The following is an 18223-nucleotide window of genomic DNA, read 5'->3' as shown; positions in this document are numbered from 1 at the left end:
AAATTTTTAAGAAAATGCTGGATAGCCATTTGTCTGAAATGGTGTGTAGAGTTTCCTGCCTGGGCAGGGGGTTGGACTAGAAGACCTCCAAGGTCCCTTCCAACTCTGTTATTATGTTAAAACAGAGCATATGGCCTACCCAGGCCTCTGTTTTCTCTGGCAGAGGGCTACAGGAGGCCGTTGCGGCCAAAAACAGAGCCTGGGTGGCAGTGGTGGGTTTCAAAAATTTTTACTACCGGTGCAGCGTACGCAGCCATGCCTCTGCCTGGCAACTAGGAAACATTGCCTATTGGCTGCGATGCTGGGGTTTTAGCCAGCAGGAGAATTGTGCAGCTGCCATTGGCTGATAGTTTGACAGCCGGTTATATAAATAGTGGCTGTGACAGGTAGGTTCTGTTTTTCTTTAACTTGCACTGCCTTGCTTGCCAGATGTTGTTAATTGCCTGTTAGCCTTCTAAATAAAGAGTTGTTGTTACCTTCAAGCCTCCATCCCTTCATTAATTCCTCAAATTAAACAACCGGTTCTATGGGTGTGGCAGTGGAAGGATACTGTAAAATCTCCATTCCCTCCCAATCCAGGGGAAGGATACTGCAAAAATCCCCATTTCCTCCCAATCAGCTGGGAACTGGGAGATCGGGGGGCGGGGCCAGTCAGAATTTTTACTACCGGTGCAGCGTATGCAGCCATGCCTCTGCCTGGCAACTAGGAAACATTGCCTATTGGCTGCGACGCTGGGGTTTTAGCCAGCGGGAGAATTGTGCAGTTGCCATTGGCTGATAGTTTGACAGCCGGTTATATAAATAGTGGCTGTGACAGGTAGGTTCTGTTTTTCTTTAACTTGCACTGCCTTGCTTGCCAGATGTTGTTAATTGCCTGTTAGCCTTCTAAATAAAGAGTTGTTGTTACCTTCAAGCCTCCATCCCTTCGTTAATTCCTCAAATTAAACAACCGGTTCTATGGGTGTGGCAGTGGAAGGATACTGTAAAATCTCCATTCCCTCCCAATCCAGGGGAAGGATACTGCAAAAATCCCCATTTCCTCCCAATCAGCTGGGAACTGGGAGATCGGGGGGCGGGGCCAGTCAGAATTTTTACTACCGATTCCCCAAACTACTTAAAATTTCTGCTACCGGTTCTCCAGAACTGTTCAGAACCTGCTGAAACCCACCTCTGCTGGGCGGGCCTTACATGGCCTCCCTGAGCTCCGTTTTTGCTGGTAGAAGCACCACGGTCCGGTCCTTCGCTGTTTTAGGGCGGCCCTGCAGGTCAGATCTAAGCACTCCATGGGCCGGATTCGGCTCCCAGGCCTTGAGTTTGACACCCCTGATCTAGAAGATTCTTCATCCACAGTTAATCATGCCCGTAAAGCTTACACTTTCAGCCCTTTTGTTTGAAAACAATGTCTTTGTTGTTTTGTAATCAAAGAATCCAATCTAAAAATAGAGTATTGCTTCAGTCATAAAAAGATGATTATTCAAGTTTATTGGAGTAATATTTTTCATCATCCTGATCAAATAATAGGATTAAAAATGTAATCGACTCATTTCCACTCAGTTAACTCCTTTCAAAGAAGGCAGGGATTTTCTTTCTCGCAAATGGACTTTCCACCATTAAATGGTCCATGTTAGGAGAAGATTTGGCAATCCATGATAGAACATGACTATACTCATATACACACACATGCACAAAGAGAGTGAGAGACATCGTTGAATAAATTCAAATTGTTACATGAACAGAAAATTATTTTTAACTATAAAGCCTTATACAATGTAAGCCGCCCTGAGTCTTCAGAGAAGGGCGGGATATAAATGTAAATAAATAATAAAAAAAAAGCAACAGAAAGTAAAGAAAGGTGAATTGTTTAGTGGTACACATTTATATTAAATGACTTCCCTCCTATTGGTAGATCTAGATTTTTCTTTATAACCCATCCATTATGATCATTAAGTTTGCAACTGATATCACTGTACTGGGTCTTATTACAGGTGGAAAAGAAACAGTGTATAGGGGGGAGATTCAAAAATTATCCACATGGTGCTTGGAAAACAACCTGCACCTGCACATCAGCTTGACAAAGGAGATGGTGTTAGACTTCCGGAAGAAGAGAGAGGAGCCTGGCCCACTTTACATTGAGGGGGGCCGTGTGGAGAGAGTGTCCTCCTTTAAATTCCTGGGATTCTATCTCAATGAAGATCTCAGTTGGAAAATCAACACGACCCAGGTGGCCAGAAAAGCCCAACAGAGACTCCACTTCCTTAGGGTCTTGCGAAAAAATAAAGTGGAACAACAACTGATGACCTCACTCATGGCAAAACTTTCAAGTTGCCAAAAGGGTTGAATCAAATGGAATGGAATTGATATAAATGGGGAAAATTTAAATGAAATCCTTGTTCCTCTCATAGAGTTTCATATACATGAGCAGGGGACAAATCCCTTAAATTTGACCTTCTTGAGTATGGAGGATGATAACATTCACAGGATGCAAAGAACTGATTACCCAAAATTCAAGAAATTTCCAGAGAGGTTTAAGATTTTTTTATCTCCTTGATACCATTTATTTCCATGATATCAAAATCATTTCTTTCAGACTGGGAGAATACATATTTGAGAGGACTACAAATTGGGTTGGAGACCAACTGGAGAACTTCAGATGTTTCAAAAGGTCTTCCTTTTCCTTAAAAATGACAACCCAGCCTGTGAATATGATACATTAGAGATTTATCAGATCATTTGTTGTTAGTTGCGAAGTCGTGTCCGACCCATCGCGACCCCATGGACAACATTCCTCCAGGTCTTCCTGTCCTCTACCATCCTCTGGAGTCCATTTAAGCTCATGCCTACTGCTTCAGTGACTCCATCCAGCCACCTCATTCTCTGTCGTCCCCTTCTTCTTTTGCCCTCAATCTTTCCCAGCATTAGGCTCTTCTCCAGTGAGTCCTTCTTTCTCATTAGGTGGCCAAAGTATTTCAGTTTCATCTTCAGGATCTGGCCTTCTAAAGAGCAGTCAGGGTTGATCTCCTCTAGAAGATCATTTGCTAGCTCACTGAATTATCTGGTGAACTCTTTTCTTTCCATCATTGTGTCCCTTACCAACAACTCTAAACCTTTTCTCTATTGTTTCAGGCAGGTATTTAAGAAGACGTTTAGGAAGAAAAAGGTCCCCCACAAAGCCACATAAGAAGGAGTTGTTGGATGGAAGTTGTTTGAAGGAGTTAAGGAGTTGTTTGATGGAAAGATCTCTGCCCCAAAACAAATTAAAAGGGAATAGAGGAAGTTCAGATTCATCAACACTGCTGCTATGAACAACCAAAATATAATTAAATCAAGGAGTGGCAGAAACCAGTTTAACAAGCAGTGCAGAACATCAAGGCAGTGCAGAACTTCAAAGGCTGCACCAATTGCTCCTTCAAAAAAATTTACTAGTCCACCCACAACAGGCTATTACAATTGTTATGAAGTTTGTCACATCCTGGTTTTTCAAAAGAGTGAAGAATTACAGAAGAAAACTTTGGAGTGGTCCATTTTGTAAATAATGTTGATTTGCACATTGCACAGCAATGGCTGAAATGAAGGGTGCAGATTCCAAACGCCCATTCTGGAAGGTTCCAGAAATTCCTTGAGATCTTTCTTAAGGGGAAATTTAACTAAAGTATTACCTGCATGGAGTATTTTTGGAGAGCAATACCCAAATCTGCCAAGGGGAAGTTGGTCCAGAGAAGTTGTTGGTGTAGAGTAGACCAATGTGACCTGTGGCACTGACTGTTCTGTTTCCCTTCCCCCAATACTCCCAGCAAAGAGTCCGTCAGAGGCCTTCCTTTTTTTCCCCTTTTATTTACATAGATACATGTCCTGGCCACGTCTACCCACGGGCCTGCCAAGTTTCTGGAGATAACGAGGAAATTATAGATAAGGCCAGAATTACTCACGAATATATTCTTCCCTCCATGAATTAGCTTGCGCCAAATTCATTGCTTTGTCCGAGACAAAAAACCAGGAAGTCCCGCCTCCTATTTATAGTCTCTGCAGATGTCACTGCATGACAATTATGACTTGGCTTTGTCCCAACTCTTCCGCTGCTGCGCACGTCGATCAAGCCTTCGTAATCTTGCGTCCCTCCAAAACTGTTCTTGGGGCGTTGCCAAATCAGAAGAAGGCCCGGGAGAATCAGGCCTTCCCGGCCCCTCCCTTTGAGTGGGTGCCAGGGAGGGAGAGGGCTCAAGAGAAGCAGGGCTTGCCAGGTCTTCTCCCTCATTTTCTGAATCATCCGAGTCCAGGAGTCTGGGTCCAGGAACCTGGGTCACAACACTGACATTCCTTCCCACTTCTTTTTACTGGTTTGGACTATCTGCATTAAAACACAAACCTCCTTCTCGTGGCTTCACTGCTTTTCTACGTTAGGTCTTGGCAGATGTTTTGCAGAAATGACTGAGCTAAATAAGAATCTTTATTGCAAAATAAAACAGTGCCACATCAAACAGTTGATTGCCTACTGCCACTTCAAATCTGCAAATTCCTCATATGGCCATGATGGCTCAGAACCATAATTTTTTCTTCCTGTTCTTCTTTTGAAGGCCCTCTAAGTGGCTCTTGATGGCTTGAAGCAAAGCAGTTTTTGAATGTTTACTGCAAACTCTGATTCAAGGACTGCTGGTTCTCAGCTGATCATGAATTTTTGAGCACATTCGCATGGAAAAGTCATCACCTCATTTCCTGTGTTCTAAAAGAAAATTCTTCTCATCTTTCCTTTACCTATCTCCTTTTCTAATCATGACTATAGCTTTGCTGCTTGTATCTTTACAATTTATATTGTTTTATTTAGTTTCAAATTGTGATTTATGTTGATTCTATCACTGTTGTATCTTATGATTTATGATGAATGTATTTTTATGATGACTATGATCATAATTATCACTTATAGCTTTTATGTAGGAGAGCTTATGCACAGAAGACAGATTCCTTGTGTGTCCAATCACACTTGGCCAATAAAGAATTCTATACTATTCTATTCTATTCTATTCTATTCTATTCTATTCTATTCTGTAACAGAAGAATGTATAGATGATAGATAGATGGAGATGACAGATAGGCATGACAGATGATGGATATGATAGATATGATATAGAAACAGATATAAACATAGACAGACTGATATTTCCCTACATAAACTTACCCTGGTTTTCTTCTAAAACACAAACCTCCTTCTCGTGGCTTCACTGCTTTTCTACGTTAGGTCTTGGCAGATGTTTTGCAGAAATGACTGAGCTAAATAAGAATCTTTATTGCAAAATAAAACAGTGCCACATCAAACAGTTGATTGCCTACTGCCACTTCAAATCTGCAAATTCCTCATATGGCCATGATGGCTCAGAACCATAATTTTTTCTTCCTGTTCTTCTTTTGAAGGCCCTCTAAGTGGCTCTTGATGGCTTGAAGCAAAGCAGTTTTTGAATGTTTACTGCAAACTCTGATTCAAGGACTGCTGGTTCTCAGCTGATCATGAATTTTTGAGCACATTCGCATGGAAAAGTCATCACCTCATTTCCTGTGTTCTAAAAGAAAATTCTTCTCATCTTTCCTTTACCTATCTCCTTTTCTAATCATGACTATAGCTTTGCTGCTTGTATCTTTACAATTTATATTCCCCGGGCTGACGATCGGGATGCGGTCGGGCTGGGTTCTGCTCATGGAAGGCCTGCACCAGGTCAGGGGCATGAACGCCGGAGGCATCTACCCAGGAGAAATCAGTCCCGTATCCCTTCCACGCGATCAAATATTGGAAACGACCCTTTAGCCAGCGAGAGTCTCACGCTGTGGACTTCAGATTCCTCCGACCCGCCTCAGCGACAGTGACGGGTGCTGTTGGGCACCGAAGGGGACTCGGTGTGGCCTCAGGAACCAGAAGGGACCGGTGAAAACGGGTGGATCCGCATGGATCGTGGCAGGCCAGTCGAGGCTACCGGGTTGATGACTGCCTCGACAGGAACGGGCCGGCGAATCGGTGGTCCAACTTTACCGCCGGTCGGACGGGAGGTGTTTGGTGGAGAGCCACACCCGGTCTCCAACTGCCAGCGGGGCGTTGGTCCAGAGAAGTTGTTGGTGTAGAGTAGACCAATGTGACCTGTGGCACTGACATTCCTTCCCACTTCTTTTTACTGGTTTGGACTATCTGCATTAAAACATTTCAATTAAGACCATGATTTCACAGTTTGCTATGGTGAAAAAGATCTGGTTCAATAGTTCATAAATCCTATGTATCAGCAATGGGTTTCACATATTCTTACCACCGGTTTGCCCTGTGCATGCACACTCGCTTTGTGCGACACCTTCAGCACATGCGCCCAGCCTCAAAAATGTGGCTAAATAGGATGGCATTATGCCCAAACTGGTACGAACCGGCTGAATACCACCTCTGCCATGTATGCAAGTACAAAAAATACATCTCATATCCATAGAAGGTTTCTCTCAAGCAGATAGGACTTTCAAAGGTCCAGTGATTTTTGTATTTCATGGCCTATCCAGGTGAGTTGATTCTCTTATCTCATCAGCTTGTTAGAGTCCCTTCATCATCTCTATCAAATATATGGGTTGCTTTTTAATTTCTCAACCATTTGGAATCAACTGCTATTGGTTTCTAATCTACTGTGAATTTATGTTCCTTTTCTTGCAAGCTGTCAGACTAACCAACCCTCAGCATTAAAACACAAACCTCCTTCTCGTGGCTTCACTGCTTTTCTACGTTAGGTCTTGGCAGATGTTTTGCAGAAATGACTGAGCTAAATAAGAATCTTTATTGCAAAATAAAACAGTGCCACATCAAACAGTTGATTGCCTACTGCCACTTCAAATCTGCAAATTCCTCATATGGCCATGATGGCTCAGAACCATAATTTTTTCTTCCTGTTCTTCTTTTGAAGGCCCTCTAAGTGGCTCTTGATGGCTTGAAGCAAAGCAGTTTTTGAATGTTTACTGCAAACTCTGATTCAAGGACTGCTGGTTCTCAGCTGATCATGAATTTTTGAGCACATTCGCATGGAAAAGTCATCACCTCATTTCCTGTGTTCTAAAAGAAAATTCTTCTCATCTTTCCTTTACCTATCTCCTTTTCTAATCATGACTATAGCTTTGCTGCTTGTATCTTTACAATTTATATTGTTTTATTTAGTTTCAAATTGTGATTTATGTTGATTCTATCACTGTTGTATCTTATGATTTATGATGAATGTATTTTTATGATGACTATGATCATAATTATCACTTATAGCTTTTATGTAGGAGAGCTTATGCACAGAAGACAAATTCCTTGTGTGTCCAATCACACTTGGCCAATAAAGAATTCTATTCTATTCTATTCTATTCTATTCTGTAACAGAAGAATGTATAGATGATAGATAGATAGATAGACAGACAGACAGACAGATGATACATGATAGATAGATGGAGATGACAGATAGGCATGACAGATGATGGATATGATAGATATGATATAGAAACAGATATAAACATAGACAGACTGATATTTCCCTACATAAACTTACCCTGGTTTTCTTCTAAAACACAAATAACTTTTATTCCAGAATCTTGCTGAAATGAGTAGACTACCTGCCTGGATCCAGAACAGTCATAGTAGAAACCACATCCATTCCCCCACCCATCATATCTGGACTTATCCCAATGTAACAGGTAAAATTTAATCTTAATAATTACAAAACAATTAAAAAACAGTGGAAACCGTGGAGACAGTTTGGAAGCAAATGTGGGTGGAGAGCACAGCTTGAGCATTAATGATGTAGCCTGATTTTATAGAGAGTTCAATTTAATCATCCGAGCACAATAGGGGTGTGTTTATATTCTTTGTCATGTGCTTTTTTATTGTTGTAGTTTATTGCATGTTTTATTGTATATTGTATTATTCTTTTTATGTCATGCAAATAAGAGGCATGCCTTATTAAATTGTCATTGCAGTCGAAAAACAAATGAAAAGGGGATCTCTGCCAGAAGTCGCAGCCAGGGAATCCAAAGCAAAGGCAGCAAGTCTGAATGTCACAGTATGTGATCTGGAGTGAGCGAACAGCCATCCTATGGAGAAATCACCAATGAAAATGACAGATTCATCCTGTACTCAGGTACCTCTGCATCCAGAGATAAGGCTGACAATAAAAAGTATTTTTTTTTTGAAAGCTCAGTAGTCCAATTCGAGAACTCAAAGTAACATTCAAAATAAAATACCCCACCAAGAAGGTAAAACAAGTTGGCGGCAGCAGTTTCGGATTTGATCTTCAATAGAAGAGAAATAGCTCAAGGTGAACTTGTAGGGTCTCTGAGCTTGGTTGTTCTCTTGCAGACATTTCATGACCCAACTGAATAATATCATCAGTGAGTAGTGTGAAGGAGCCCACACTTGATCTTCTGTTCAATAAGCCTTCCAGACTTCAGCAGTGAGTGTATAAGCAACTCTTTACATGCGCAGTCACTGGCCATCTTTCTTGTCTTTGAAAAAGCTTTCAAGCTGGAGGAACCAACTGTCTTCTCTATCTGGATGACGAGTTGGCCAAGCAAGACAGAAAGGTGGAGAACTTTGTTTGGTCAGACATGGTAAGGGAAATCCAGCAGAGACTTTCTGTGCAGGCTTCTCTTCGACATCCTGTGGCATAGGATGACTCCCTCGACCTTCTTCTCCAGCCCACACTTCCTTTATCAGAGCATCCTTTTGAGGCTCAGCAAGCCCAAGTCTGCAGGAAGTCATGCTCTGCTGTTGTGGTTTATGCAAAAGGAAACTGGTGTTTTTTCTTCAGCACAGTCTTCCATATCAACTGCTAGTAATTTTAAAACTAACAATGATTCAAAACATTTTTAGAAGCCGCTGTCAGAATGCTGAAGTCTTTTATAGAGCTTATCTATGTTGCCTATTCCTATTGATTGCTAAAGCTCTCCAAAATCTTCTTGCTGTTGTCAGAACTTGTTATACCAGTCCACTCAATTTTGGCTCTTTCTCAACATCACAACCTCAAGATAATCAAAGGAAATTGTAGATCTTTTATTTCCTCTGACTTCATAATCAAACAGTAAAAGGCTAAAAATTTACCAGAGGTACAAACTTTTTGCAAATGATCGCAAGATGGTTTTTTAAAGATGAAATTTAACTACAACCATTTTATCGTTTCTCATCCTCCCCAAGCTTATTTCTTTCACTCTTGAGGAACACAACCTGAGCTTTCCTTGCAAGTAGGAAGCCAAACATTAGTTGGCAAATGTTGATTTTTGAAAAAGGAAAAGAAAAACAAAAGGAAAAAGAAAGGAAAGGGAAAGGGAAAGGGAAAGGGAAAAGGAAAAGGAAAAGGAAAGGACGCTCTGAAAGCATAACAATCAAACTACTTTCAAAAAATCCTTCATCAGGGGGACTTACAAAGCAAAGAGATGTAAGCAATGTGCAATATTTTTTCATTTAGAATTATTCATATATAACCCAAAAGCCAACATGTAACACAAAATAATACTTAACATTTTCAGAAGAAATGTTTTAAAACATTTTGTTGATAGTCATTATATTGCTTTGATATATTGAAAATAAAGTAGGTGAAGAAATCTTAAAATAACCACAACAGATCCAATGACCTGGAACAGAGTAAGTCCTTGAAAACAATCAGCCCTTGGAGAAGATGATTCCACAGATTAGATGTAGGTTTAAAAATATCCTATTGGCTTGTCTTTTTTGTTACTTTTTGGTTTTGTATTCTCAAAGAAACAATACAGACCCACAACAAGTTCTCAGTGATATCTTGGTATTTTTGTTAACTTAATTAATGCTGTTTTGGGGGTACGTATACAACTTCTACGTTGTCCTGCAGTTAAAAAATTAAATCAAAGAGATAAAAATAGCCAAACTGGCTAAAATCAGTTTGATTAGAAGTTTCTTACAACCATTTTGGAGAAAGAAAAAATGTTTTATCTTTTAGCTGATGGAAAATTTGGAAAGGAAGAGAGAGCACATATAGCATTTGTAATACGACACACAATGAACTCAACAAATAATATCTCTACCATCCCCTGCCTTGCTGAAAACACCCTTTTATATCAAATATTTTTTTATTACACTTATCAACCAGCATAGAAAAAGTGGGGTACAGTCATTAAAAAACCATAAAAAATGCATCAAGAATAAAATAAAAATCTAGATATATGAATTAAAAACTAAACGTATATGCATAAAAACAGAGACTCTAAAGAATCTAAAAGAAGAGGTGGAGACTGGAAAGGGTGTAGCGGAGCGTAAGAAATGACATTCTTGCTATAAATCCAAAGTGGCCATTTTTAGGACTTGCTTTTGATGGAATACTGAAGACACAAATTTCTCCTTCAGAATCTTTGTGTCATTACATACTAAATGTGGTCACATCCTTCCCGGTATATTTTTTAAACAGTCCCCAGACCTCTTTCCATTCCTTTGAACCGAATATTCTTTGCCATGCTTCTGTAATATATGTGTGCACATTACTTGTGAATGCATACATAAGAGATTAGAATTTAGAGCTTCAAATCTTAGAATTGGAAGTACCTCCTGAGGCCATCAAGACCAACCCATTGAAGAAAGCAAACTTAAGCACCTGTCACAGAGCTGTCCACCCTCCATATGTGAATTTGTGCAGCTGTGCCAAAGACATAGAAATATACCCCTTCATGTGTTTGAGTGTGTCTGTCCTCAACTTTTCCATCTGAATAAAACAACACTTACAGCTCTTCAATCACATTCTTAAGTTGCTACTTCCATATGCCTTTCTGCAACAGTGAAATCCTCTGAAGTCTGCTACCAGTTCTGTGAGTCTGCTACCAAGGGCAGGCTTTGCGCACACATGCACGAGGTGCGCCCGCACCACACTAAAAAAGGAACATTTTGAACCTTTTCAAGTCTGCAAAGGTAAGTAGAACAGCGAAGCGGGGGAGAATCCGCTGTGCCACGTGATTTAGATTAGCTAGAAAGCAGGAAATCCGATGATTCTAGCTAATATAAATTGCGCGTCACAGCTGATCATCCAGCTGATCGTCAGAAATACTAGTTCGCCAGAACTGGTAGCATTTTTTACTACCGGTTTGGGAGAACTGGTCTGAACTGGTAGCATTTACCCCTGCCTTTTTGCATCGGACAAATTTGCAGAAGGTGGGATCAGCAGCAGCCCTTCATCCAGAATGAAGCAGAACCCCAAAACAGAGAAGAGACCAAGCTACCTTCAAGAGAAGGGCAGTAATCACGATAGACAGAACACATGATTTCATAGGCATGGTTATTTGTAGATTGCGCTGTACCAAACGCACACCATTTCCCCAACCAGGCTACCCAAAGGTGCATTGGCACATTTGCTAATCCCAGAGGCCAAGTATCTGCTGTCAAAACCTCTGTAAATGAGAGTTTTAGCAGCCCTGAAGCTTTATCCCCTTAAGACTGTTAATTTTTAATCACAGTTGAAAGGGACCTATCGCAGGCCAAAAACCTTCCAGAGGCATCTCCAAACTTGGCAACTTTAAGACTTGTGGACTTTAACTCCCAGAATTCCTCAGCCAGCTTTGCTGGGAGTTGAAGTCCGCAAGTCTTAAAGTTGCCATGGTTGGAGACCCCTGTTCCAGAGTGACTCATACAGACTCAGGTCCTGGAATGATCTTTCATTCATGCAGAGATGCTCGATTTGTGGCCTATTTTGTGCTGCAGCAAAGGACAAGGCAAGAAAATTGGGGAAACAAATTCTCTACTGCTGTCCGCACAAATACGCTATTAGGAAGCGAAGGGGATAAGAAAACGAAGGCCATTAAACATGGTTTGGCCAGGTTGTAGAAGCATCTTTGCTTCCCATCCTGAGGCGGCTTCTTCTGCCCCACCATGATGTCCTCTGCTTCCCAAAAGTCTTTTGGTGAAACCAGCTGAACCTCAAAACTTTCAGGTCAGTCTATGCTGCATCATAGGAGAAGCAAAGGGGACAAGTCTTTTTAGCAAGGTCCAGACAGTGCTTTAGACGGGGCCTCCATTTACAATTCCAGTCACCTGGCCAAAAAACACCCACAAATCCCTCAGCCAGGTACCAGAAGATGGTCCTGGCCTTCAACTTGGCTCCTTAGAAGAGGAGCAAAAGCTTCAACTCTTGCGCCTAGAGCCATTCCCACAATCCAAGGGTTGATCCAGGACAAAATGGGGCAGGAGCCTCTTTTCTGAGGTAAAATGCTAATTAGGGTCAGGTGGAACCACTCGGGAGACCCCTCGTTAAGCTGTCCAAGGTGCTGATAGGCCAGTTGGAATGGCACTTTGGCAACTGCTCCCACCCCTCAGGAACAGGTGAGCTCGTTAATGCATAGGATGAAGGCTGTGGGGCAGCCTTGCCATCTCTGGAAAGGTTCCCTGACAAGTTGAAGGCCATAAAAGCTTTTTTTTGTTTGTTTAATAAATAATTTTTACAAATAACTCAAGGCGGTTAGGCATTAATATATCCAGCACATTTTCCTCCTCCTATTTTCTCCACAACCACCACCCTGTGAGGTGGGTTGGGCTGAGAGAAAGACTGACTGGTCCAAAGTCACCCAGGTGGCTTTCATGCCTAAGGCGAGACTAGAACTCAATCTCCCACTTTCTAGCCTGATACAATTTCTCCTCAGGCTGAGATGTTCTTCTTGCTCATGTTTTGTTGCAGCTTTGGAAAAGGACCTTTTCAGCATTGCTTTTACAGAATCAAAAGTCATTTGAAATTGAGAGACAAGAGAGAGAGAAAGAGAAAGAGAAAGAGAAAGAAAAAAGAGAGGAAGCGAGAAAAAGGGAGGGAGGGAACTGGAATGTTGGGTGAGTGTGACGCAATCAGATACAAATTAAACAACAAAATACACAACTACCCCACCCTAGCACCTTACTTCTTCAAGCTCAACCAAAGTGGCTGGCATTGCCTTTGTCTTCTTAATGTTGATAAGAAATGCAGATCTTTTTCATTTTGCATTTGAGTTTCTTCATTAAACTTTAAGTTCATTCTTTAAAATGTAGGCCTCTTCTGGTGAGAACCTTTGGGATCTTCACCATGTGTATGTTTGGCAGGTAATAAGGGTCTCTCTTTTCCAGGAAGATCCTCAGAAGGGAAAACTTCCATTTGTTTACTTGGGAATTTAAGGCCCATCTTTAAGGTACATTCAGCAGGCATCCTTTTTTTATAGTAGTATTCATGTTTACACCCTCATCTAGGTTGGTCTATAGCAGCCATGGGTCTTTTATTCTACACCAGAAAGAGGGGTGGAATTGTCCCAGTCCCAGTTCTCCAAAGAACTGGAATGCACTGGCAATTCATAGCAGCCCTTTTTATGCATTAACATGGGTAGTTAAAACATAAGAGAATGCTTGGCCAACTCTTATCAATCACTTTGTTGTGGTCCGTCAGTTGCCAGTGGAGCTAATGGCAGACTCCGACAATGAGGAGGGTGGGGAGGAACTTGGACCAGTTCTGGAGTCTGGGGAAGGCTCAGATGGATGCTCTGCGTCAGATGCAGAGATAGCCAGGACCGGCTGACATTTCCCAGCCACCAGAGAGGCAGCTGCCTTTGGAGGCTGAGATGAGTGAGGAGGAAGAACAGCTGGGGCCTGTTCCAGATGCACATATGTGCAGAGCAGTTACGAGAGGTGAACAATGGAGGACAAGGAGCCGACTTGGGAAGCAAAGCACACGTGGATGCTGAATGGCCCTTCCCTGGCTGGGGAATAAATAGAAGGAAAGGGGAGTGGTTGTCATAGGAGACAACAGTTTGTATTTCTGAAGGTTTTGCTCGTTGTGTTTTCCTGCCACAGAGACTGCTTGACAGAACTTAATTTGCAGCCTTTCCACTGGGAGCTCAGGCCTTGCAATTATCACAAGGAACTGATAAGGTCTGTTACTGCAGTTAACTCCTTGAAGGACTTTTCGGTGGGTGAATGCCATTAATTTACAAGAGGTAAATAAAGAGGGGGGTTTCGTGACAAGAAGTCTGTTTCTTGTTTCTGCTAAGGCTGGGTGAGAACACACTGCATCATGGATACAAGTAACATGTTCCCAAGCATGTCCAGCTCTGCTATGTATTTCAATATGCACTTTCACTTGGCATTGGCCTACTAAAGTGTTGTTGTGTCTCGTCCGATCTCACCACAGCTGGGGCCTTCTTATCTGCTTCCGAACACGGAGAAATGTCCTAGTATGCCTCCCAGCCCCAGCCCTGGCTCCATGCCCAGACAGGCTGAAGAGGAGGAAGTATCTCCAGCCCCCAGCTCTGGCTCCATGCCCAGGCAAATGGAGCAACTAGACCCCTCCCCCTCCTCCACAGCATGTGAGCCTGAGGGAGGTCAATTGCCAACAGCTGCAGACTGGAGTGACCCTCGCGTCAGAAGACTTGATAGACGGAGGCAACAGAAGGAAGGGAGGGGCAGGCCTGGATAAGTGCTGTCATGGAGCCACACCCCATGGCCTATATAAAAGACCTGCTTTCTGGCATTCTCTGAATCAGGCAAAGTCTAAACATATCTTGCTGAAGTCACTTTCTGGTCTCCTGCCTGCCCTGAGGACTTTGCTAGGACTTTGGCAGAGCTGCAGAGGCACGCCTGATTCGGATTTCCCTGACCCGGCCGTCAGCGGAGGAGTGGGACACGACATCATCAAAGCACAACCATGAAAATCCCACGTCAGCAAGACAGGTTCGCCTCTCTCTCCAAGCTGTTTATTAAAAAAAGAAATCCTGTCCACTTTATTATCAGTGTCGGGGTCATCTAAGGGAAGCCATGGGGCTAATCCAAAGTAGCAGCTGTGAAAGAAAGATGAGTTTGTAACCCCTTGCGTTCAAATTATGAGCTATTCGGTTACTGGTGGACGTAAAATCTCACAAGAACAGTGGTTGAGGCCTATATGCTGCAAATGTAATATGCTGTAAATGTAATACACATTTGAGTGTTAAAAACAGACCAATATGTTTTGGATTAGCAAGTCATCTAAGGGGTAAATAATTTATGACTAAAGCAACATTTAATACCTCACTAGTTTCTAGAGCTAAGTTCCCCAACCTTTCCGGCTTTGTGGACTGGCAGGGGGGTAGGGTGGGGAGGGGATGGTTCTGTGCAAGTGGCAGGCAAGTGTGCAAGCGGTGGGCATGCCAATTGAGCTGCATGTGCACACGTGCCCATTGTTCACACAAGTGGGCATCTATATGTTCCTGTGCTTGCCCGACACATCCATGGCCCAGTTTCAAATGGCTCAAGGCCCAGTAGTGGGCTGTGGCCCAGGGTTCAACAGAATAAGAATAGGAAGGGACCTTGGAGGTCTTCTAGTCCAACCCCCTGCTTAGGCAGGAAACCCTAACCACTTCAGACAAATGATTATCCAACATCTTCTTTAAAACTTCCAGTGTTGGAACATTTACAACTTCTGCAGGCAAGTTGTTCCACTGATTGTCAGGAAATTTCTCCTTAGTTGCTTCTCTCCTTGATTAGTTTCCGTTCATTGCTTCTTGTCCTGTCCTCAGGTGCTTTGGAGAATAGCTTGACTCCCTCTTCTTTGTGGCAGTCCTCGAGAACCCGAGTTTGGAGACCCCTGTTCTAGAGCTTGCAATGCATCTTCCATTACACAGTAGGGACCGAGCACCATGGCTAAAATTCTGAAGATGGGCGAGTCCTAGACAGGGGAAATGACAGCATCTTTTCAAACACCTGAAGGGATGTTGCACAGCTCTCCTTTTCGAGTGAATGCAGGTAGTCCTTGACTTACAACCACAATGGAGCCTAAAGTTTCTGTTGCTAAGTGGGACAGTTAAGTGAGCTTTGCCCCATTTTACACCCTTGCTTGCCACATTTGTTAAGGGAACCACTGCAGCTATTAATAGCATGGTTGTTAAATGAATCTGGTTTCCCCAGTGACGATCTGTCAACTTGCAAAGCCTTCCTGGCCTGCTCTCGGGTTGCCATAGGCCAGGGGGGATGAGAAACTGCACAGCAGCAAAAAACAGATGCACATTCCACGCTTATCTCCCTCAAGGCTGTATCCCAGGGATACCTGCAGCAGTCGAAAGGGAGTGACTTCTACAGTGAAATTGCTCCATTGGCAAATGTAATTTATGACACATCTTGGGGGGAGGGGGGAAACAGGGTCATAATTGGAATGTAAATTACATAGGGTCAGAGCCGGCTACACTTGGGAATATGCCGACATGAAGCTCCTAATAAATACCTGGATTTCTTTTGAAGCTTGGCTCAAGACTCAGGATTTAATTAGGGCATCCGTCAGAACTGACAGCACGGCAGCTCCGACCATACAAACCCTGACACGATCCTTGTCAGGTCACAAAAGAAGATCACATGGCCCCAGGATACTGCAACCATTAATATGAACCAGTTGCCAATTGTTGTGTCTTCGCCCCCGCCACCCCCCCGAACCTGGCCTCCTGGCAGAAAGTGACTCAAAGAGTGAGGGGGAAGAGCCGACAGGGCTTCCCTCTGCGGAGCCTCCTTCTCTGGCTCCGCTCCAAGTCCCAGAGGCAGCCAGGTGGAGATGACAAGGCCTCTGTCTCCTGCATCTCCTCCCTCTCAGGCCACGCCTCAAGACCCAGCTGCTGACAATCAGTCATGGCTGGACCCCCGGTATCGCAGACAGGGTGAAAGGGTGGGGCAGGCCTAGAGAATGCTGAGTCACGGAGCCACACCCCACAGGATATAAAAGCAGGAGGGGCTGCCCTATAGTTCTTGTGACGAACAAACAATTGACTGTTGAAAATGTTGTCTGTACTTTGGCTCCTGGACTCTGTTTCGTTTCCTTCTGAATTTTGGGATTGTTCCAGCTCGGACTGCAATCGCTCTGATAGATAAAAAGGACTTGGCAAGAATAAATTGCTGGCATATCTAGTCAGTTTGTGTTTCTAATTGATTGTGGTTGGGGGGACAGAACACCAACCTTCCCAATTTTGATCACATGACCATGGGGACGCTACAACAGCCATGTGTGTGAAAAATAATCCCAAACCACCTTTTTTTCAGTGACACTGCAACTTCAACATCTATATGAAGCCGCTGGGCGAGGTCATCAGTGGCTTTGGGGTGAGTTACCATCTGTACGCTGATGACACGCAGCTGCACTTTTCCACCCCGGGCCACCCCAACGAAGCTGTCGAAGTGCTGTCCCGGTGCCTGGAAGTCGTACGGGTCTGGATGGGGAGAAACAGACTCAAGCTCGATCCCTCCAAGACGGAGTGGCTGTGGATGCCGGCACCCGGTACAGTCAGCTGCAACCGCAGCTGACTGTTGGGGGTGAGTTATTGGCCCCAATGGAAAGGGTGCGCAACTTGGGTGTCCTCCTGGATGGACGGCTGTCGTTTGAAGATCATTTGGCGGCCATCTCCAGGAGGGCCTTTTACCAAGTACGCTTGGTCCGCCAGTTGCGCCCCTTCCTTGACCGGGATGCCTTATGCATGGTCACTCACGCTCTTGTCACTTCTCGTTTGGATTATTGCAATGCTCTCTACATGGGGCTACCCTTGAAGTGCACTCGGAGGCTTCAGTTAGTTCAGAATGCAGCTGCGCGGGTAATAAGAGGGAGCCACACGTTGCTCCCATGTAACACCACTCCTGCGCAGCCTGCACTGGCTTCCTGTGGTCTTTCGGGTGCGCTTTAAGATTTTGGTTACCACCTTTAAAGCGCTCCATGGCTTAGGGCCTGGGTACTTACGGGACCGCCTGCTGTTACCTTATGCCTCCCACCGACCCGTACGCTCACACAGAGAGGGTCTTCTCAGGGTGCCATCCGCCAAACAATGTCGGCTGGCGGCCCCCAGGTGTAGGGCCTTCTCTGTCGGAGCTCCTACTCTTTGGAACGAACTTCCCCCTGGTTTACGCCAATTGCCTGATCTTCGGACCTTTCGCCGTGAGCTGAAAACGCATTTATTTATTCAAGCGGGACTGGCTTAAAAGTTTTATTAAATTTTAATTGGGGCTATTTATGAATTTTAGGGTTTTAAATCGATTGTTTTAAATTTCGGCCATTTATGTAATATGCTTGGTTTTAAGTTTCTGTTTTAATGTGTATTTTGTGTGGTTTTTTTATTTGGCTGTACACCGCCCTGAGTCCTTCGGGAGAAGGGCGGTATAAAAATCTAATAAAATAAATAAATAAATAAATAAATTCAAACAATCACTAAATGAACTGTTATAAGTCAAGGACTACCTGGTAATGAACCTGAATCAGAGGACAAAACCCAGCTG

The sequence above is a fragment of the Ahaetulla prasina genome, chromosome 6, assembly GCF_028640845.1.
Source record: "Ahaetulla prasina isolate Xishuangbanna chromosome 6, ASM2864084v1, whole genome shotgun sequence".
Lineage (NCBI taxonomy): Eukaryota > Metazoa > Chordata > Lepidosauria > Squamata > Colubridae > Ahaetulla > Ahaetulla prasina.
This window is presented reverse-complemented; position numbering follows the sequence as displayed.